The 22,798-nt window shown below is 38.5% G+C and overlaps 1 pseudogene; it reads right to left on the minus strand.

Annotated features, from left to right (window-relative positions):
* Positions 1 to 1,833: 1,833 nt before the first annotated feature.
* Positions 1,834 to 20,378, minus strand: LOC136386446 (eukaryotic translation initiation factor 2 subunit 2-like; annotated as a pseudogene).
* Between the last annotated feature and the right edge of the window lie 2,420 nt (positions 20,379 to 22,798).

Consider the following 22,798-nt stretch of genomic DNA (forward strand, 5'->3'; position numbering starts at 1 on the left):
TCTCTCTCTGTCACTGTAAGAAAAGAAAAAGAGAGAGAGAGGAAAAATGAAAATACATGTTCACCATATTTTAAAATAAATAAAAAATATGTACGATTCATGTTAAAATGGCACATATAAAACCAAACTTGGTGTCATTAGAAAAAGTGTAAAGTTGGGGTTTTGCAGGGCCCTTCAGAAGTCGGGCCCAGGGTGCATGCCTGGTGAGCCCGCCGTTAAACCTGCCTCTGATCATTGGGATTTCCCTACTTTAGTCTTGCAGCACATGTCGTATAAAAGCAGAAGTATGGCAGGTGCTCAGAGATGAAACAGCATTTTAATTTATATGGCACGTTTCCCGAAACCTTGACTGGCAGGCTGCCTGGGGCTCCCTGGCTGGTGCTCCATAACTTTTACGCAACTCTCACTATTCTTACCTAATCAGCTCACAAAAATGAGTAAGGAAACCTTTTTTGTTTTTTTTGATTGTTTTGTATTTTTTTTCTTCTCATGTTTGGAGCACCTACATATATATCTGATACGCTGAAGCCATCTCTCTCCCCTTCAGCTTTACCTTATGGAAATATGAGTATTTAATATTTTATACAGATTCAAAGCTTGTATCCAAATATCATCTCTAACTTATATCTTAATCCATCTGTTCTATTGTAGCACATTACTAGAGGTGGATTAAGGTCAGCTGAGGCCCCGGCCGCAGAAGAAAATATTGGGCCCCTTACATTAGAAAAAAGTATAAAGTTAGGATTTTGCGGGGCCCTTCAGAAGTTGGGTCTCAGGGAGCAAGCCCGGTGCACCCACCATTAAATCCGCTTCTGAACATTACATATATACACCTAGTAGAATTTCGATTTCTGTTTGGATCTGGATTCTTCAAGGTGGATATAATAATGTAACAGTGCACAAGGGAGAGTGCCTGTCATTGGAAAGTATCATGGTGCGAGTGGGCAGAGACTAAGAGGATGACAAATCAGTAGAAAGCCTAGTGGATGTAGTACCTCTGCCAGACTTCCATCCAGACTCTTGGAGTCTAAAAATTTTGTCCTTTAGAAATTGATCTGTACTCTTTTGCTCCCAGTTGTAAGAGACTACATAGCAAGTGTGGCACAAGTATCTCCCTTTCAATATTTGTACAGTAAGTCCTCATTTAACGCCATCAATAAGATCTACAACTTTAAGCAAAAGGACATTTAATGAAACCAGTTTTACTATCAGCTAATTCATTTAAACAAGAGTTAAGTTTTTTTGTTTGTTTGTTTTTTTTACAGAGCGAGAGAGAGGGATAAATAGGGACAAACAGACAGGAATGGAGAGAGATGAGAAGCATTCATCATCAGTTTTTCGTTGCGACACCTTAGTTGTTCATTGATTGCTTTCTCATATGTGCCTTGACTGCGGGCTTCAGCAGACTGAGTAACCCCTTGCTCGAGCCAGCGACCTTGGGTCCAAGCTGGTGAGCTTTTTGCTCAAGCCAGATGAGCCCGTGCTCAAGCTGACAACCTCGGGGTCTTGAACCTGGGTTCTCCGCATCTCAGTCCAATGCTCTATCAACTGCGCCACCTCCTGGCCAGGCAAGTTCTTTTTTTGACTGTTATAATGTTTTTAATTTATCTTGCATTTTGCAGATGGCTATGAATAATTTTTAAAAAGCACCACATTACCCTATCATGTGTTTCCGACAATTGTTAAAGTAGGCAATGAGTGTGTTAATAGCTTAAACACTGGCATCTTGCAAGGACTTAAGTAAGACTAAGCAGCCACATGCCAAAGAGCTTGGCAGCTCTTTTATCTTGTTTTCATAAAATGGTGTGTCCACTTGGCTTCGGACCTGCTCGGCTACATTTCCACAACACACCTTGCAAAATCATTGGTGATCAGCAAATTAGTGAGTTTGGTACAGAGTTGTGCTCTTTTGCCCATGACAGCCTGGAAGCCTGTTTTAGTGCTAGTGACAGAGCACCAAGACTGAGATGTTTAGAGATAGAGTCAGGTATTCTTTTGCAGAATTATGTTGGGTGATTGGCCCATGTGACAAGTGATGCATTCCTTGATACATCTTTTCAAGTCAGTTTCTCTGTTTCAGTTGAAATCTTCCTATGATTATAAGTTGATTCTTACCTTCAATAGAGCCAATGAAAATGCAATGAGATGTTTGAGCTGAGGATGTAATAGTTTACAGATATCTGTAAAGTTGACAAAAAGAACCTTTCATGGTTCTTACTTGGACAAACTGTGGAGCTTTCATGAAAAATTTCCTTTTCTCTCCAGCAACCTTATCTGGATTCTTTCCCCTCATTATGCTGAATACTCAATTCAGTAGCTCGTCATATGTGCAGTCTCTTTCTGAGCCTGACCAAGAAGGGCCTTTCTCATTACTGAATGAGATACCATCATCTTTTTGCTGTATTCGTCTTCTAAAACTTCGCTTTTTCTAGAATTTTACCCTCATTTGGGAACTTGACATTCTTCTATTTCTTTCTTTCTTTTTTTTTATTGTCAAGATTAATGTCAAGGCCATCCTCTGGTTCAGTTGGTTCTTGAATGTCACTTTCAGTCTTAAGAGCCTTTACAGGTTCTTTAACTTCATCAATATCAAATATCCTTTTTGTTTCCTTTTCTTCTTATTCTTTTTAAAAATTAAATTTATGCACGGTGAAATTGGTTAATAAAATTATATAGTGTTTCAAGTGTATAATTCTATGATACATCAACTGTGTATTGCATTGTGTGTTTACCACCCAAAGTCAAAGCTCCCTCCATCACCATATATTTAACCTCCTTTACCCTTTACTACCCCATTCCCTTCTCTTGTAACCACTGTAGTATTGTCTGTGTCTATGAGTTTTTGTTTGTTTTTCTTGTCTGTTCATTTGTTGCTTTCAGTTTTATGTGCCATATCCCACGTATCAGTGAAATCATATGGTTCTTGACATTTTGCATCTGATTTATTTTGCTTAGCATGATATTCTCAAGATTCATCTATGTTGTTGCAAATGGTAGTATTTTATAATTTCTTATGACTGAATAGTACTCAACTGTATAAATGTACCACATCTTCTTCATCCAATCATGTATTGAGATGATTGGTTGTTTCCATGTTTTGGCCACTGTGAATAATACTGCAGTGAGCATAGGGGTACGTATATCTTTACACTTAAATATTTTCAAATTTTTCGGGGAGATAATCAAAAGAAGGCTTGCTGGGTCATATGGTAACTTTATTCTTAATTTTTGGGGGAATCCTTTACTGTTTTTCATAGTGGCTGTACCAGTTTACATTCCCGCCAACAATGAGTGAGGGTTCTTTTTTCTCCACAACTTTTCCAACAATTTGTTGGCACTGACAGGAAGTGAAACAGGTCAGCCTCAAGCCCTGGTGGTAGTGCAATTCCTGCTGACTCCTCTACCACCACTGTGCTAGGCTCTTCCATTAGCAAAAAGTAAGAGTTAAGTTCTTATGGCTTCTCAGCAATATTACAACAAAATGATGTTGAATGAACTGACATTACTCAAGGAACTGCTGTACTAAGAAATCCATTCTGTCTTAAACATTTGTATAAATCTTGTGGTGGGAGTGGTTATGAGATAGGGCTGTCTCCAACCCCCATACTAATACTCAAGCTGGTAGGTTTTTATCCTAGGATTCCGAGATGGCCTCTGTTCAAATTGTAATAGGATAGTCCTGATGCAGCCAAACAGGCACAAACAGGTGAATATATGTTTGGGTGATCCTCAGCCAGAATTTGACTCCCCCATGAATTAGTCAGAGTTCTATTGCCTCTGGACAAGAAGGATCAAAATGAGATCATCCAGAAGCTCTGAATAGCATCGTAAAATGATGACTCAATGAGAGCATATTGGGTTTTAGAGCCAACACTTTGGAAGTTGGGCACTACGGTTGAGTGGAAAGAGTAAAGGCTCAGGTCCCAGGATTTGTGAGCTGAGACAGTCATTTACTGCAGTGCATTTTTTTTGGCTTCTATAAATTGTTGATGGTGGCAGCATTCTACCTTTCTCTTCTAATTGGCAGACAAAAGCATTGAAGAATAATTAAATATGACTGAGCCAGCTTGGAACTTGCTGAGCATGAATTGACCAAAAGAGTGGGGAAGAAAGAAGACAAAGTTTCACCCAATTTATTCTCTGCTATGTTATTGTAAGTCCTAGTGGGCAATGTCAGTGTAGCAGGAATGGAAACAAGTTGTTCAGGTTGATGTGTGGTACTTGGAGATACAGTGTGAGACTCCTCCAAATTAGAATCAAGCCAGTATTCATTAAAGAAACTTGTATAATAAAGCATTCTTTTTTTAGCAGACCAAACAAAACAAAAACAACAACAACAACAAAATGAAAACCTGTGTCACTGCCAAAGATTTGTTAAATAAATACACCTGCCCTGCAGGAGAGTGAAGCAAATCTGAATGGAATGCCAGGCTTCTGACTAATTTGTCACATGATAGAGCTGACCCAGGAGGAACCTTAGCTGAATGGGAAGGCAGTGATACTGGGCTGTGTCCCCATCGACAGCTCAACTAACTAACACATTTGTAATGAGAGTAAGAAGTTTTCTTGGGACTATCTTAATATACCAGATGTTTGCTTCACAAATAGAAGTGCACTTCACAGAGGCGTGTTTTAGAAATGTAATAACTATTTCATTTATTGTAATTAAAACAGACCTCTTTTTATAAGGGAGCTATTAAATAGACACTTTTGAGAACATTTCTGCTTAATTTTTAGTAAAAAAAATTTCTCCTGAGGCAAATACAGAGTTGTGATCATTTCAGATATGAATAAAAGTGAGATTGCAGTTGGATGATGGCAAAGGGAAATTTAACTCTTTGTTTTAATTAATTTTTTATGTTTTAATTTCTCCAATGAGAATGTCATATATTTGAAATTTATCCAAATATGTACATAGAGATGTTAGTTATAGGTGCAGTGAAGGTGATGTTGAGTAGATGAATGTAGTGGTCAGCAGCCTAGGATTTTAAATATGACAGATGTCGATTCATATTTTGCATATACTATTTATTAATTACATGGCCTTGGGCAGGTTACCTAAGTTCATTTGTAAAATAAAGAAATAATACTTACCTTGAAGTATTGCTGAATGATGGTGGGAATGTATGCAAAGTGCTTTGTATGGTGCTAACACAGAAAGGTATCCAATTAAAGGTTAGCTACTATTTGTATTATTATAACTTGTGTAGTCCAAGTTCTTTCAAATGTTATTTTATTTATCTGTCTTAATAATCCTGGAAAAAGTCAAAACTAAAGAGAAAATTTCATGAATATTGTCACTTTTTCTAATGGAATGGTTACTGATGTAGATATGCACCCACCTTCAGGATGACTGTCCTTCTGTCCTTTCTGTTTCCAGTTTTGTCCATGAAATCTCAGTCTCTATGCTTAATACTTACCAAATTGCAATATGTCATTTTGAAAGTGGTGACCACTGAACTCATGCCATTATACAGAATATAAGAATATATCCTTGAAGTGTTTTAATGTTTCTGAAGAAAGTAAAAACCAATTAGAAGCAAGAGGTTTTAACCTATGAAGAGAAAGCTGAAATTCAACCTCAACAGTAGATACTGAAGTTCATTGTGAGGAAGTAGGAACAGTAAGCCCTCACTTAATATTGTCGATAGGTTCTTGGAAACTGCAACTTTAAGTGAAACGAAATAAAATAAAACCCATTTTTGCCTGATCAGGTGGTGGTGCAGTGGATAGAACATCGGACTGGGATGTTGAGGACCCAAGTTCGAGACCCTGAGGTCATCAGTTTGAGCGCGGGCTCATCTGGTTTGAACAAAGCTCACCAGCTTGGACCCAAGGTCATGGATTCGAGCAAGAGGTTACTTGGTCTACTGAAGGTCCACGGTCAAGGCACATATGAGAAAGCAATTAATGAACAACTAAGGCAGGGGTCGGGAACCTATGGCTTGCAAGCCAGATGTGGCTCTTTTGATGGCTGCATCTGGCTCACAGACAAATCTTTAATAAAAATAATAATAACATTAAAAATATAAAACATTCTAATGTATTACAATCCATTCATTTCCTACCTCTCATGTTCATGGTTGCGGGTGGCTGGAGCCAATCACAGCTGTCCTCCGGGAAAACAGCAAGTTTTTATTGGATAATGTGTAATGTACACGGGTTATTTTGAGGTCAGGAAGTAAACTTTCCTCTTTTTAATAAAGTAGTCAGCTAGCTAATTGCAGAAACCCTTTTGATGAAGAAGATGGCTAAAAGAAAAAAAGCTGAGGAGTATCATACTTTTCAGCAGGAATGAACAGAGGAATTCGCCTTTGTGGAGAGAGCAGGTTCTGCAGTGTGTCTAATATGCAATGATAAAATTGCATCGATGAAACGGTCAAATATAAAGCAGCACTTCGACACACGCCATACTACATTTGCATCAAAATATCCAGTGGGGAACAGCAGGAAGAAAGCATGTCAAGAGCTACTGTGCAGCCTGACCTGTGGTGGCACAGTGGATAAAGCATCAACCTGGAATGCTGAGGTTGCCGGTTCAAAACCCTGGGCTTGCCTGGTCAAGGCACATATGGGAGTTGATGCTTCCTGCTCCTCCCCCTGTTCTCTCTCTCTCTCTCTCTCCCCCCTCTCCCCTCTCTCTCTAATAAAAATGAATAAATAAAATCTAAAAAAAAAGTAAATAAATAAAAGAGCTACTGTGCAGAGTGCAAGCTAGTCAGCAGCAACTCTGTGTTTGGACCCAACAAGGTGACTGGAATTTGGCTAGCTTTGCTGATGCTTTAGCAATTGTGAGAAATGGAAAGCCATTCACAGATGAGAAGTATGCCAAAACATTCATGCTTGATGTTGCCAGTGAACTTTTTGATGACTTTTCGGACAAAGATAAGATAATCAAAGGAATAAAAGACATGCCTCTGTCGGCAAGAACTGTTCATGATTGTACCATCATGATGGGAAATCAAATTGAGGCAATACGAGTGAAGGACATAAATGTAGTGCCATTCTTTTCTCTCGCTTTGGATGAATCAACAGACGTAAGCCATTTATCCCAGTTCAGCATGATTGCAAGGTATGCTGTCCGTGACACACTATGTGAGGAAAGTCTTGCTGTTTCACCTATGAAAGAGACAACAAGAGGGGAGGATTTATTCAAGTCTTTCACTGAGTTCGCTAAAGAAAAAAATCTACCAATGGATAAAGTTATTTCAGTTTGTAATGATGGTGCTCCGTGCATGGTGGGGAAAAACAGAGAATTCGTAGCGCTTCTTCATGAACATGAAAAGAGACCCATCCTAAGTTTTCACAGCATCCTACATCAGGAGGTGCTTTATGCTCCGATGTGTGGCAAACAGCTTGATGAGGTGATGTCGCTGGTCATTCAGGTGGTCAACTTTATTGTTGCCCGAGCTTTAAATGATCGCCAGTTTAAAACACTGCTGGATGAAGTTGGGAATAATTATCCTGGTCTGCTCTGCACAGCAATGTGCGTTGGTTGTCAAGAGGGAAGGTGCTCAGCCATTTCGTGGCTTGTCTGAGTGAAATCCGGACTTTTCTTAGTTATTAGAGAAATGAATATCAAAACTACAATGAGATACCACCTCACACCTGTTAGATTAGCTGTTATCAACAAGACAGGTAATAGCAAATGCTGGAGAGGCTGTGGAGAAAAAGGAACCCTCATTCACTGTTGGTGGGAATGTAAAGTAGTACAACCATTATGGAAGAAAGTATGGTAGTTCCTCAAAAAACTGAAAATAGAACTACCTTATGACCCAGCAATTCCTCTACTGGGTATATACCCCCCAAACTCAGAAACATTGATATGTAAACACACATGCAGTCCCATGTTCATTGCAGCATTGCTCACAGTGGCCAAGACATGGAAACAACCAAAAAGCCCTTCAATAGAAGACTGGATAAAGAAGATGTGGCACATATACACTATGGAATACTACTCAGCCATAAGAAATGATGACATCGGATCATTTTCAACAAAATGGTGGGATCTTGATAACATTATACGGAGTGAAATAAGTAAATCAGAAAAAAACAAGAACTACATGATTCCATACATTGGTGGGACATAAAATCGAGACTAAGAGACATGGAAAAGAGTGTGGTGGTTACCGGAGGCGGGGGGAGGTAGGGCGCAGGAGGGAAGGAGGGAGAGGGGAAGGGGGAGGGGGAGGGGCACAAAGAAAACTAGATAGAGGGTGACGGAGGACAATCTGACTTTGGGTGATGGGTATGCAACATAATTGAATGACAACAGAACCTGGACATATTTTCTTTGAATATATGTACCCTGAATTATTGATGTCACCCCATTAGCATTAATAAAAATTTATTCATAAAAAAAAAAGAAAAACGTCTAATATCCTGAGTTAGCTAACACTGAGTGGCTCTTGAAGTTCTACTATCTCATGGACATGACTGAACATCTGAACCAGCTCAATGTGAAAATGCAAGGCATTGGAAATACAGTCTTATACCTTTAACAAGCAGTGTTTGCATTTGAAAACAAGCTAGAACTCTTCATAGCCAACACTGAAACAGGCCGTTTACTACACTTTGAAAAACTGGGAGAGTTTAAAGATGCATGCACAGCAAGTGACCCTGCTCAACATCTTGATCTCCAGCAGCTAGCGGGCTTCACATCTAATCTCCTGCAGTTATTCAAAGCGTGCTTTGGAGAATTTCATGAGCACACTTGTCTTTTTAAGTTCATCACCCATCCACATGAGTGTACAGTGGACAGCGCCTACCTGAGTTACATCCCCAGTGTCTCTGTCAGATATTTTGAGCTATAAGCTGCTGACCTGAAGGCCTCAGACATGTGAATGAATAAGTTCAAGTCACTGAATGAAGATTTGGAAAGACTTGCATGACAGCAAGCAGAGTTGGTGAGCAAACACAAGTGGGGTAAAATGAAAAAACTTCAACCCATGGGCCAGCTGATTGTCAAAACTTGGAAGGCGCTTCTCGTCACATACCACACACTGCAGCGTGTGAGTATTGCTGTACTGACAATGTTTGGCTCTACGTATGCATGTGAGCAGTCTTTCTCAAATCTAAATTAGAACATTCAGACCAACCTATGATCATGTTTAACGGATGGAAATCTCAACGCTTGCATGAAGCTTAACCTCACCACGTATCAATCAGACTACAAAGCCATCAGCAAAACCATGCAGCACCAGAAGTTGCATTAATGGTAAGAAGTACTTTATTCATCATTGGTTAGCAACAGCATAATAATGCTATTAAAAAGAATTCAGAGACTTATTGTACTTTAAAAATGTTGGTTTTACATAAAATGCACATATTTACTTGTATTTAGTGTTAAACATATTGTATGGCTCTCACGGGATTACATTTTAAAATATGTGGCATTCATGCCTCTCTCAGCCAAAAAGGTTCCCTACCCCTGAACCAAAATGTCGTAACGAAAAACTGATGATTGATGCTTCTCATCTCTCTCTGTTCCTGTCTGTCTGTCCCTATCTATCCCTCTCTCTGATTCCCTCTCTGTCTCTGTAAAAAATGAACAAACAAAATAAAAAATGAAACTATTTTACTATAGGCTAATTGGTATAAACAAGAGTTAAGTTCTCACAGCATAGTTCTGGTCACAAAAATGTCACCAAACTTCTAAAGACAGATCCATAACACATCTAACATTAAACATTGAAATAAATGTGAATTATATACACATTTAAGAAAGGTGAATAGAAAACAAGTCAAAGAATGATCTTCCAGCCCATTTTTTCCAGTTCAAGGTGGTGGGTAGGCAGAACCGATCCTGGCAGCCCAGCGCACAAAGAGGGATCCCCGCTTGAGAGGATTGCCTCCCATCACAGGGCGCACCCACACCTCCACCCACACTACTCAGGCTGGGGCAATTTAGAAACACCAGTTCACCTAGTGTGCACATCTTTGGGATGTGGGAGGAAACTGAACTACCCAGAGAAAATCCACACAGACATGGGGAGACATGCAAACTCCCCACAGACAGTGAGTGGCCCAGCTGGGAATTATTGTTGTTGTTTTTCTCATCAATGTTATAATAAAATGACATTGGACAAAATGACTTTTTTCGGGGACCTGCTGTTTCAGGATCATTTTAAATGGTATGCCCAGCAAGGTGTATTTATTAGATCTTAGAGAAAATGCAAAAAAAAAAATAAAAATGCTCTGCTAATATTAAACAGAACAAACTCTAGAAAAGGCAGTAGCTCTCTTTCTATTCTTGCCTTTTATGGACTTAGGTTTTATATATTTGCTCCTTTTCATTTTTTACCTTTAAGAAGTCTTCTTCCTAGAATGCCCTTTTTAGATATTTCGCTTGCGGAAAAGGACTCAGGTTAGACTGACTGTTTTCAAAGCATCATGCGGAGGGCTTGTTAACGTACAGATTGCTGGACCCCAGGCCCCAAAGTTTGGGTTCATTTGGGAACTACTAACAAGTTTTCAGATGATGCTGATGTTGTTGATTTCGGAACTAAACTTGGAGAAGCCCTGCATTGAAATGAGGCAGGGTCACAGAGATTTTGTATTTATAGCTGATTAGAGGACAGAATCTAATATTTATTCATTTAAATCATGGAAACTGTATTTCTACTTGTTGCATAATGGCTTGGCAAATGGGACTTTAAACTCTTTATCAATTCAGTGAGTATTTATTTTAATATCTACTATGTGTGAGGCACTGGGCTAGGTGCTAAGGATACAGCTGAAACAAATTAGACAATGTTCCTGGTCCTCCATACAGTTTTCATTCGAGGAAGGGGTGACAGCAAAAAACACTGAGACGAACTAGATAATGACAACTTCTATGAAGAACAGTAAAATCAAGTAAGGGGATAGAGGATGACAGAAATTGGGGACTATTTTATAAAATGTGGTTAGGAGAAGCCTCTTTGAAGAGAGGAAATCAAGTAGGGACCTGAATGAAGTAAAGGGGTAAGTCATGAAAGTATCTTAGGGTGAAGCTTTTCAGGTAAAGGGTTAGGCCCTGAGGTCTGCATGAAGGTCACTGTGGCTGGTGAAGGCTGAAGAGTGAATAGAGAAATGAACAATAGGCCCTGGCCAGTTGGCTCAGTGGTAGAGCATCAGTGTGTGGAAGTCTGGGTTCGATTCCAGGTCAAGGCACACAGGAGAAGCACCCATCTGCTTCTCTACCCTTCCTCCTGTCCTTTCTCTCTGTCTCTCTCTCTTCCCCTCCCACAGCCAAGGCTGCACTGGAGCAAAGTTGGCCCGGGCACTGAGGATGGCTCCATGACCTCCACCACAGGCACTAGAATTGCTCTGGTTGCAATGGAGCAACGCCCCAGATGGGCAGAGCCTCGCATCCTACTGGGCATGCCGGGTGGATCTCAGTCGGGTGCATGCGGGAGTCTGTCTCTCTGCCCCTCCCCGCTTCTCACTTCAGAAAAATACAAAAAAAAAAAAAAGAGGAAATGAAAAATGAACAGTAGGAGGTGAGATTTTCAGGTTAACAAAGGCCAGGTCACGTAGAGCCATTATAAGGATTTTGGATTTTATTGTGAAGAAAATGAGACTTAAGTGATATAATAACAAAAAGACAATATTTGGAAAACAGCTTAAGTTTGTCATTTTAATTTACATGGTTTGATATTGTGTACAGATAGTCATTTATGGCATTCAATTTTGAAAATTTCAACATCACAAATTTCCCAGTATTATTCTTTTCCCCCAGGACCACTCTAGACAAATCTGAAATTTAACTTTAATTGAAGTCCAATAATTTTTTTAGAGTGAAAGAAACAGATACCAATTTCCTTAGAATGGTTATTGTCATGTTTCTGGTATTTCTTTAATTTGCTTACTGTCTTCTCTGACACTTGTTTGTTTTTTCCCACTGTATAACACACACTGAAGAGCTTACAGACCTTAGCTGGAATTTCTTGTAGGCAATGCCAAATGCTGTCTTGTTTTTTCTCCTAGAGACCTGGGAAATTGTACAATAGGAAAATTCACATTAACTCCTGAAATACAGGAAATAGATCATTCTGATAAGCTGGGAGTTTTCCTGATAAGACAACCCCTTCTGTGAGTGAAGAAATAATTAAAATAATTTACTGTTCTGATGCCCATTTGTAATATAACATCTTTGGAGTTTAAGTATAGACTGGTGGGGCCCCCAAAAGACAAATTCTGTATGACTCTATGCATAGGAGGTGTCTAGAGTAGTCAAAATCATAGGAAGAGAAAACAGAATGGTGGTTTCCAGGTGCTGCTGGAAAGAGGGAATGGATAATTATTTTCTTTAATGGGCACAGAATTTCAGTTTTGCAAGGTGAAAACTTCTGGAATTTGATTGGACAACAACGTAAATATACTTAATACTACTGAACTGTACACTTAGAATGGGTTAAGATGATAAATTCTACGTATGTATTGTATGTAGTACTCCAGTCCACTGGGAACTACCAGTGTTATGTGGAAGAACCCTACTCAAGACAAACTGATGTCAAGAGGAAGAGAGAGAGGCCTGCCAAGGGAGGCAAAAAAGACCTGAATTTCCTTCTCCTTTAGCTTTTATTGATCAGAATCAGAGCAGAGGTAACAGGATTACAAGGAAGGGAGTCCAGGTGATAAGGGGAAAGAATGACTAATGGCCATTTTGCTGACATGGAGAAAGGGCTAATTTGGTATGTACATTCTTTTGCTAATTAATAAGAACAAAGGAAAGGGCAATCTAGAACCTCTAGGCTAATTTTCTAAAGCTTGTTCACATGCATTCCTTTGTGTCTGCACAAAGGTCACTCACTCACAGTTTGTTGGTGTTTGCCTCCAAGGGACATTTCACTCAGGGCTTTTAACTAAAGTTTCCCAGTCCAAATCCTAGAGGGTTCAAGGTTAAATAGGTGATTCCCTACATATGTGCATTTTACCGCATTTAAAAATAGTAAAATAAAGTAGTTGACTCTAATAACAACAATAACAAAAATGAACTAGTAATATAACCCTGCTATAATATAGAATGATAAGTCAAAATCAGAGTATGGATAAGATCATCTACTTTATATGGACTTCTGCTTAGGTAGATTCAGTGGACAGTTACTGTCTATTATGTATATGCAGAAGGTCAGGTGCCATAGATACAGACCAAAATAAGATAATGGTTTTTGCTTCCTTGGAGCCTAGTTGAGACTCAACAACAAAATAGATTGTTATTATATGAGCAGAGAATTTCAGAAACCTGGTCAGTTTGGAAAGGTGTAAGGAAGGTGAGTCCTTAGTTTGGTTTTGAAGGGTGAGTTTTTATGTTGGACTAGAGAATGAAGAGCATCCTTGCCACAGGGAACAAGCTGTGGTATTAGAGATTGTGTAATTTTTAAAGTGAAAGCCAATGCAGAATCAGTAATGAGGGAAAGGAGAAGTATTCTGAGAAAGACTTAGAAGGTAGAGATCACAGGTCCTGGTAACTGATTAGTTGAGGTAAAGGCAGAGAGGAGCAATAAATTGAGAATGGCTTTCAGATTTTTTTGTTTGGGTACATAGGAGTACTATATACATACATATGGAGATAGAGATAGAGAATATAAATCTTAGGTCTAAGTCTGTGTTACGGTCGCTAGGTACTTCTCTCTATGGAATAATTTGAGAAAAGTCAGAATTTCTAAGATTATCATTCAATCTTCTTGACCTAAACACCCAATATTGTCACCTCCTAGCTTTTTTTTTCTGTACTTGGTGATTGAAAAAATAAAATTTCATTTCTCAAATTCCCTTTTAACTAGAGTGCTGGTATATGACCTGATTCTGCAGAAACTGCATTTGGAGAGATGTAAGTTCTGTCAAGTAGGGCAGCCAAGGCATCTGGGTCTTTTGAAACAACTGTGGTAGAGTTTATGGCTCTAGGCTCAAGATAAAAGTGTAGAACAGGAGGCAGCAACGGTAGTCTTTCCACTATAACAGTCCTAGGGTCTGGTTGGGCATTTCTCGTTGCTGTATCAATGCTTCTGGCTATTTGGCATCCAAGGCTGGTTCTTGGCACTCCCAGAGATACTATGGGGAGCCCAAATTATTATTTTTTACTAAATTTCTTTTTTCTTAAACTAGCTGGAGTGGATTCAGTTAGGTACACCTAAGCACTGTTACCAATATACATGAGACTAGCCTCTCATTAGCATATATGATCAAATGAACTAGCTGGCATTTAAGCCTTTTAGAGAACCTAGGTAGGTTTCAGGAATGGAGGCAATAGCGCATTTAAATGCTATGGTCAGGCAGATCAGGTCTAAGTTCTGGCTCTACTGTATGGCATCCATATTACTTATTCAGGTATGTTACCTAAGTACTTTCAACTGTAAATTAGAGATGATCATAGCATCCAACTTATAGTGTTTTTGTAAGGGTACTATGTAATAATTAATATAAAGAGCTTCTCCCAATGCGTGGAAGACAATAGTGATAAAAAAATGTTTACATTTGCTCATGTTAACACTGCATGTGTATCAACAGTTCAAATGCTTTAGACATGTTTACCTGAAACCTATGTACTCTTACTGATCAGTGTCACCCTGTTAAAGTTAATTTTCTAAAAATACAAAACAGAACACTGCATGTGTAGGCTTTGTCTCATGCACTAGGATTCCTTGACTTTTCAGAGTCCTTCTTTTGTATTTGGCCTAAACAGGTCCATTTCTCTATACAATGAACAATATATTTTATTTACAATATATTTTGTTTTTATTTTATGGAATATTAGGTGAATAAAAGCAAAAGTAGAAAAAAGAAAAAAGAGAAGATAGTTCTTTGTATTAACTCATGTCTAAACTTGGATCAACCTACAAACTTCCATGATGGCTCTTAGAATGTTTAACAGTCAATAACTGTGGCATTTCAGGTGCTGGGGCCATGCCTAGCTTCCTGTTAGGATCAGGAAGTTGTTTCACTCAATTTCTGGTTTGAAATATCTTAAGATTGGGTGAGTTGGGTAAGAACCTGGATTACTTTTAAAACATAATGCTGAGCAAAAGAAGCCAGATACCCAAGAGTACATAATGTATGATTCTATTTATGTGAAGTTCAATAACTGTCAAAACTAATCTATGTTGATATTATTCAGCAAAATAGTTTTTCTTTTTGGAAAAATAATGTCTGATAGTAAACATAGAGGAACTTTCTGAGGCCCTTAAAAGGTTCTACATCTTGATCTGGGGGGGGGGTGGTTACATGGTGTACACATATGTAAAATTAATTAATCTGTGTACTGAAATTTGTGCACTCTGGCCCTGGCTGTTTGGCTCAGTGGATAGAGCATCAGCCTGGAGTATGGATGTCCTGGGTTCAATACCTGGTCAGGGCACAAATGAGAAGCGACCATCTGCTTCTCTTCTCCTCTCCCCCTTCTCTCTTTCCTTCTTGTAGCCAGTGGCTCAGCTGGTCCCAGCATCAGCCTCAGACGGGTGGGGGTTTGTTGCCGTGTGGATCCTGGTTGGGGCTCATGTGGGAGCCTGTCTCTCTCTACTCCTGTCACTTAAAAAAAAAAAAGATTTGTGCACTCTGCCGTGGTTAATTACCAATTTAAAAGAAGACTCTGAGTATACTTTAAGAATGGCATCATCACAAGTAAATACACGTGGTGCTACTTTACAGAGATAATATCAATATGACCATATTTGTTCTGACATTAGATACAGGCATATTACTCTACAGTCACTCTTATTAGGTCCTATTCATAGTCTACAATCCACGAAATAAAAACAAGTATAGTATATCTCTGGCGCTTATATCAGAATATGTTGATTTAGGAACTTATCTTAGTCACTGTTAACTTGTTTAAGCCCCAATACTAAAGAAGTCACGAAACATTTTGAAACAATTCCATCCCATTGGTTGTCTTTATTTTACCAATAATTCAAAAAGTAAAACACTGTCTTTTATTCCCTTTAAGGTTGAAAGGTGACCATCTGATTTCTATTTAATGCTGCATTTATGTTTGGTTATGGTTCAAAAATGTTTCTTTAATCACTGACATAGAGAATTGTTTTTGGATGCCAGATATCATATGCTGTTCAAGACTCTTTGCAGATTGTGAAATTAATTTTTCTTGTATACCAACCTTTCCTCAGCTGTTTCGCTGATTTGGCTTTCACCCATAATTCACTAAGTAAAGGGTTAGCATTAGTCATTGTTTGTAAAGAACTTTCAACTTTCAAATCCCAATTTCCTAATCAATAAATGTGGAGAAAATTAGTAGATACAATGTTACAATACGTGCTAAAAGAGCAAATGTTAAAATAGAACATACTACTTCAGATCTATATGACTTTCAGTTAGTGTTTTTTATTAATATTTAGAAAAGACATTTTTCTTACATGATGGAAGAAAGAAAGAAAGGGAAAGGAAGAAAACACACTCAGGAAATATCAAATCTCTTCTACCTCAAGTTATAAATATTAAAAAATATTTTTTTTATTAGGGTAACACTAGTTAACAAAATTATACAGGTTTCAGATGCCCAGTTCTATAACACATCTCTATACACCATGTTGTGTGTTCACCGCCCCCCTCCCCAGCCCAGGTCAAGTCCTGGTCAATCATCATTTATCCCTCTACTTTCCTCCACCTCCCCCAATCCCAGTAAGCCAGTCAGAGAAAGACAAGTACCATATGATTTCACTCATATGTGGAATCTAACGAACAAAATAAACTAGCAAGCAAAATACAGGTTATAAATATTTTGAAAAATAAAACAAAGACTATAACAGGGATACCCAGATATCACCTTTATTATTAGGAAGTTCCAGTTTGAGGAGTTGTCTTTAGGCCTGGTATCCAAGTAGGCCTGCCCACTAGTTCCCAGAAGTAGTCAGATATGCCCACCCAGTGTCAGACAGAATTGGATTTGGGTAATCCTCCCCACTGCAGGTGTAAACACATGTATAACCTATGGTCTGACAGAACACAGGAGAACTTATACTGTCTGCAGGAAGGCTTACTCCCAAAAGGGCAAAATTAAGCCATTCATACCCAGTTATTCTTCCCAAGTTTGCCAGTCAACTGCGTCCTTCTATCTCCTCATAGGCAGCATAAGTAAAGGATTCAGAAAGAGATCTTTAGTAGACTTAGTGAGCTCACTTTGCAAAACGGGAACATCAGATCTGGAGAAGTGTTCTTAACTAACATAGCTTTTTCCATTGAATATTCCATGTCCTTCTTTCTTTCAAATTACTAAAGAAAAAATGTAAATACAAATATAAGTTATGCCTGACTGGTGGTGGTGCAGTGGATAGAGCAATGACCTGGGATGCTGAGGACTCAGGTTCAAAACCCTGAGGTCACCAGCTTGAGCAGAAGCTTGACAGCTTTATCAAGGGATCTCTGGCTTGAGCACAGGATCATCAACATGATCCAAAGGTCACTGGCCTTAGAAGGGGCCACTGGCTTGGTTTAAGCCCCCTGGTTAAGGCACATATGAGAAGCAATCAATGAACAACTAAGGTGCCGGAACTATGAATTGATGCTTCTCATCTCTCTCCCTTCCTCTCTCTTTCTCTCTCAAAAAGAAAACACACACACACACACATATTATAATTAAAGTCCAAATGGGTAAATATTCTTTTATAATCAGCCATGGCACTGCCCTAATATGAAAAAACAAACAGGCATTTTTTTCTCTGAGACAATAGATTACAGGTGACTCTCTGAGGAGCGCACCAATGCTTTCCTTACCCTCTTCCCATAGGCGCATTTTCCTTGCCTCTCTCTCCCCTAAGCTCCAAGGAGCCATCTTACATCTCTGAAACTTGTTTCTTGAGCCCCTTTCTTTTACCTCTTTGACTTTCTAAATAGACTTTCTTTTATAGTTTGAAAAAAATCAAATCACAAAGTACAAAATCAAAAACAGAAAAAAGTTAAAAGTCTGTGCTGAAAATCTCTAACATTGTGGTCAAATTTATTTTCAACTAGCTTCAGAATTTTTTTTTAAATTTAACTTAATTTTTTTTAAATTTAATTTTTAAATTACTTTTTATTTATTGATTTTTAGATAGAGGAGAGAGAGAGAAACAGAGGAGAAACGGGATGCATCAACTCATAGTAGTTGCTTCCCACATGTGCAAGCCCAGGGTTTTGAATCGGCCTCCTCAGCATTCCAGGTTGATGCTTTACCCACTGTGCCAGCACAGGTCAGACATAGCTTCAGAATTTGAAATGTGAAATACAAAGATTATAGTAAAAACTGATACCCAAATATCTTTAGACCATTTACTGCTCAATGAAAAGTAATATAATGCTTAGAAAATTTTAAGAGAAATATTAAATCTTTAATTTATAAAGTATCTACTAATTTTATCCAAACCCAATTTTGTATTCAACCCCCCCACCCCCAGGAGACCTCTTCATCACAAGGAGATCCTTCTTATAACTCTCTGGACCATGTCATTGGCAGGTAAGGAAACTAAAGATTAAAGAGGTAAGTGGCCTACCTGAATGTGACTACTAAGTGGCAGAACCTGAATTTACACCCGTGTGTCTAACTTCAAAACCCATGCTCTTTATCAGGTTAAAAAAAATAAAATGTAAAAGGGGAAACATTTTTTAAATGAAATTAGAAAGTCCTGGCTTTATCAGCTATAATCAGCTATAATGTCACATAGCATTTTCTGGCAATTTTGGTGAAAAAACAAATACTATTTCCTAGAAACCACTGACACACCATTCTATGCACCAGACCAGATAATATCAGACTAAGTGACATTGTGACACCCAAAAATTTGACTCAAAGACTCTAAGGAAATTGCTGGCAATGACAAAGTTCTGTCATGATTTCACCAAAGACAGGAGCTGCTAAATACAATGTTATACTTAGGCCTTCCACCAAAATATTGCAAATTCTCAATTTCTAGTCCAGTGTGTCCCCAAATACCCTAAAATATTTCCCAGAAGCATGGTCATGCCTGTTCTGGAGCCTAGGGCTTTTGGATAGGCCTTCAGGATTTTTAGTAGCTGCTTCTTGCTGCTTTCCATAATTGCCTCAAAGCAGGTTAAATTTGTGCCCTTATGGAAAGCTGTAACTCATGTGGACTGGCAAAATACATAAAAGGACAGCTGCTCTCGTGCTTTTGAGCCTAATGGTACCTTTATTTTACTTAAAAATTTATTTTAATTTACTGATTTTAGCGAGAGAGGAAGAGAGAGAGAGACAGAAACATCCATCTTTTTCTGTATGTGCCCTGATCAGGGATCGAACTGGCAATCTCTGCATTCTAGGACAATGCTCCAACCCATCAAGCTATCTGGCCAGGGCAATATCTTTATTTATTTATTTATTTATTTATTTATTTATTTATTTATTTATTTATTTACAGAGACAGAGAGAGACAGAGAGAGACAGACATCTAGTGCAAATAGGGACAGACAGACAGGAACGGAGAGATGAGAAGCATCAATTCCGTTGCACATTGCGACACCTTAGTTGTTTATTGATTGCTTTCTCATATGTGCCTTGACCGCGGGCCTTCAGCAGACTGAGTAATCCCTTGCTCAAGCCAGCGACCTTGGGTCCAAACTGGTGAGCTTTGCTCAAACCAGATGAGCCCGCACTCAAGCTGGCGAGCTCGGGGTCTCGAACCTGGGTCCTCCGCATCCCAGTCTGACGCTCTATCCACTGCACCACTGCCAGTCAGGCAGTATCTTTATTTTAAAGAGAAGAGTAAATAAATAATCATATCTGTTATGACACCAGCATTATCTTAAATCACTGTAATTATGCCAGCCAGCCAGTTGTTTTAAACAAAATAAATAGTTCGATTACCTAAATATCCAGCAAAAATCTAATCTACCATTGAATACACAAAAATAAATTCAAACAATCTATTTGTTTGATCAAATTTTAAAATTTCTATCAAATGTGTTTCAAAACTGCATTTGATAAAAAATAATTACAGAGAAAACTTAGTTTTGAAATGACTAAATCAAATGGCTCAATGTTTAAGTGAAAACTAACACATGTATTAGGATTCTCAGTTGAAAGCAACTGAGACTGACTCTGATTTGACTTAAGTAGAAGAGAAATGTATAGCGTGAACAGGAAAACTGGAGAACTAGGTGAATAAACTATGAACCAAAGATAGCTCTGGAATATCGGAATGGGAAAAGTACAATGGAAAGTCAAGAGGAAGCAGTGATTGATTCTGGTAGGATGAGCTTTCCACTTTATGAAAGAGTATTACTTGCATCAAGTGCTATCTCTGCTTTATAATCATTTTTTAAAAATTGAATTTATCAGGGTGCTATTAATTAATAAAATTATATGTTTCAGGTATATAATTCTATCCTATATCAACTTTATATTGCATTGTGTGCTCACCACCCAAAGTCAAGTCTCCTTCCATCACCATTTACGCCTCCTTTACCCTCTTCTTCCTCCCTCACCCCCTTTCCCCCTGGTAATCACCATACTGTTGTCTGTGTCTATGAGGTTTCTTCTTTGCTTTATAATCATTTTGATATGTGGTTTATCTTCTCTGCTAGATTGAAGTTCCCTTGTAGTAATTGCCCTTTATAGGAAACACAATAAAGATATTTTATATTTTGTCATCATCTAGTGCAATTAATTGTATACATTTAAGATGTTCAACATGTGCTTATTAAATACCTACCTTAGGCTAGGAACTATGTACTATGTACATACTGGAGATAATAAAGTGAACAAAAAAAAACTTGATTTCTATTGTGGAGTTTACAATCTGGTGGGTGAAACAGGCCTTCAAATGATCACATTAATGAATGCATGGTTACAAACTTTCCAAAGTGCTGGGAGGGAGAGGAAGAAGGTGCTATGAAAGAGTAGAGTACAAAGGACCTAGCCTTGTCTCTGGGGAGCAGAAGACTTCCTTGCAGAAGGGACATTGGAGCTGAAGTCTGAATGATGAGTAAGAATTCGGCCTAGTGATAGGTGGACACAGGCACCTCAAGCAGAGAGAACAGTGTATGCAAAGGGTCTTGCACATGGTGGATGGTACACAGTTATGTTATAGCTTCACCTTTTTCTATTCAACTTCAGATTCAAAAGTGAATCTTTATTCTTGCATTCTTATTTATATCTTTTTCTTTTTTGAACTTGGATCTATCAATTGTCTTTTATTTCTCTTATATCCTCAACTACTCTCTCCATTAGATATTTCCCTTCAAGATATAATCCTCAGAGTTCAGTGACCTACAAAAACCAAAATGATAGACAAACACTTCTCTGATTCCTACATCCTCTACACCTAATGTTAAGTGTTCTTAAGAGTGTACTCCACATTATTTCCTAACTTTAGTTATTTTTATTAGCAAAACTTCTAGAATAGCAATATTCTCTACCTACAATTTCCACTTCCCCAATTTCCATTCACTTTTTAACATGATTAAATATGGAATCTTGCACAATCACTTCACTGACAGGATCTTGTCAAAGTCAGCAGTGACCTCCTAGTTGCAAAATTCAGTAGCTAGTTTTCAAGTCTCATCTTATTTGACTCTTGCCATCATTAGACAGTGTTGACTACCTCTCTCCTTTCTGAGTGCCATGATATTCTCTTTGCGTCCTACCTTTATTTCAGTCTACTTTAGAGTCTCTTTGATTTATTTGTATCCCTTAAGTAAAGGAATTTTATTTTGGGTCCAGGTTTCTTATTCTATACTCTATAGCTGGATGAGCTCTTCAACCCCACTTCTTGGTCCCTGAGAAAATCCCCTCCCCTTTTTCTGTGAAGCCTTGTTTAAAATTTACACATTATGACTCTTTCTCTGACTTTCTTAGTAATTGTTAGGGCTTACTTTTCTGCATTCTCTCTCTCTCTCTCTCTCTCTCTCTCTCTCTGTATGGTATGTATCCCCAATAAAAGCAGGTCTTATGTTTTTATGTTTATCTGTTTCCTAGCCTGTATTTCTAACTAGATTAACAGCTCCTTGAAAGCAGGGACCATCTTTTTATATCTAGCTTTTATCTCAGTGCATGGCAGAACAGATGATCAATAAACATTTATAGACATATGGATGGATAGGTTCGGGCAAGTTCTTTTGTCATTACAGTTTTGTAGAGAATATCCAGAGAAAGCTTTGACTACTTGAAGATTGCACAGGTCAAGTATACTCTCAGTGTCCATAAAATGCACATTTGTGTGATGTTCACACTCTGCAACTGCTCTCATGTCTATTATCTTATATAATTATCATAACAATCTTGAAGACTAAGGTAGATATTGTGTTGCCATATAATAGAGGTTCAGAAAAGTTGTGATTAATGTTTACACATTGATTGAGTGGCAGAGTCAAATTTTTAACTAACCTCTTCTGGGTGCAACTTCAGTGTACAGTCCAGAGCTAGAGAATGCCTTAGCTCTGAGGTAATGTGGATTAATGGAAAGAACAAGGTCTTTCAAGTCAGATAGACCTAGTTTTATACTCTAGCTTTGCCACTAGCAGTATGGTTTTAAGGAAGTTTATTGATGTGTCCATTCCTCAGGTTCATCTCTAGACTGTGCTAATACTCCGTACCTCAAGGTGCTGATGAGGAGACTGAGTGATACAAGATACGGAAATGGCAGTGCTCAGTACATGCCCACTCATATTCATATTTCTCTCTCTGTTTCTCTCCCACTCTCTCTGTTTCCTTTCTAATTTCTTTTTTTTTTTTTTTTTCATTTTTCTGAAGCTGGAAACAGGGAGAGACAGTCAGACAGACTCCCGCATGCGCCCGACCGGGATCCACCCGGCACGCCCACCAGGGGCGACGCTCTGCCCACCAGGGGGCGATGCTCTGCCCATCCTGGGC

This window comes from Saccopteryx leptura, chromosome X (genome assembly GCF_036850995.1).
Source record: "Saccopteryx leptura isolate mSacLep1 chromosome X, mSacLep1_pri_phased_curated, whole genome shotgun sequence".
Lineage (NCBI taxonomy): Eukaryota > Metazoa > Chordata > Mammalia > Chiroptera > Emballonuridae > Saccopteryx > Saccopteryx leptura.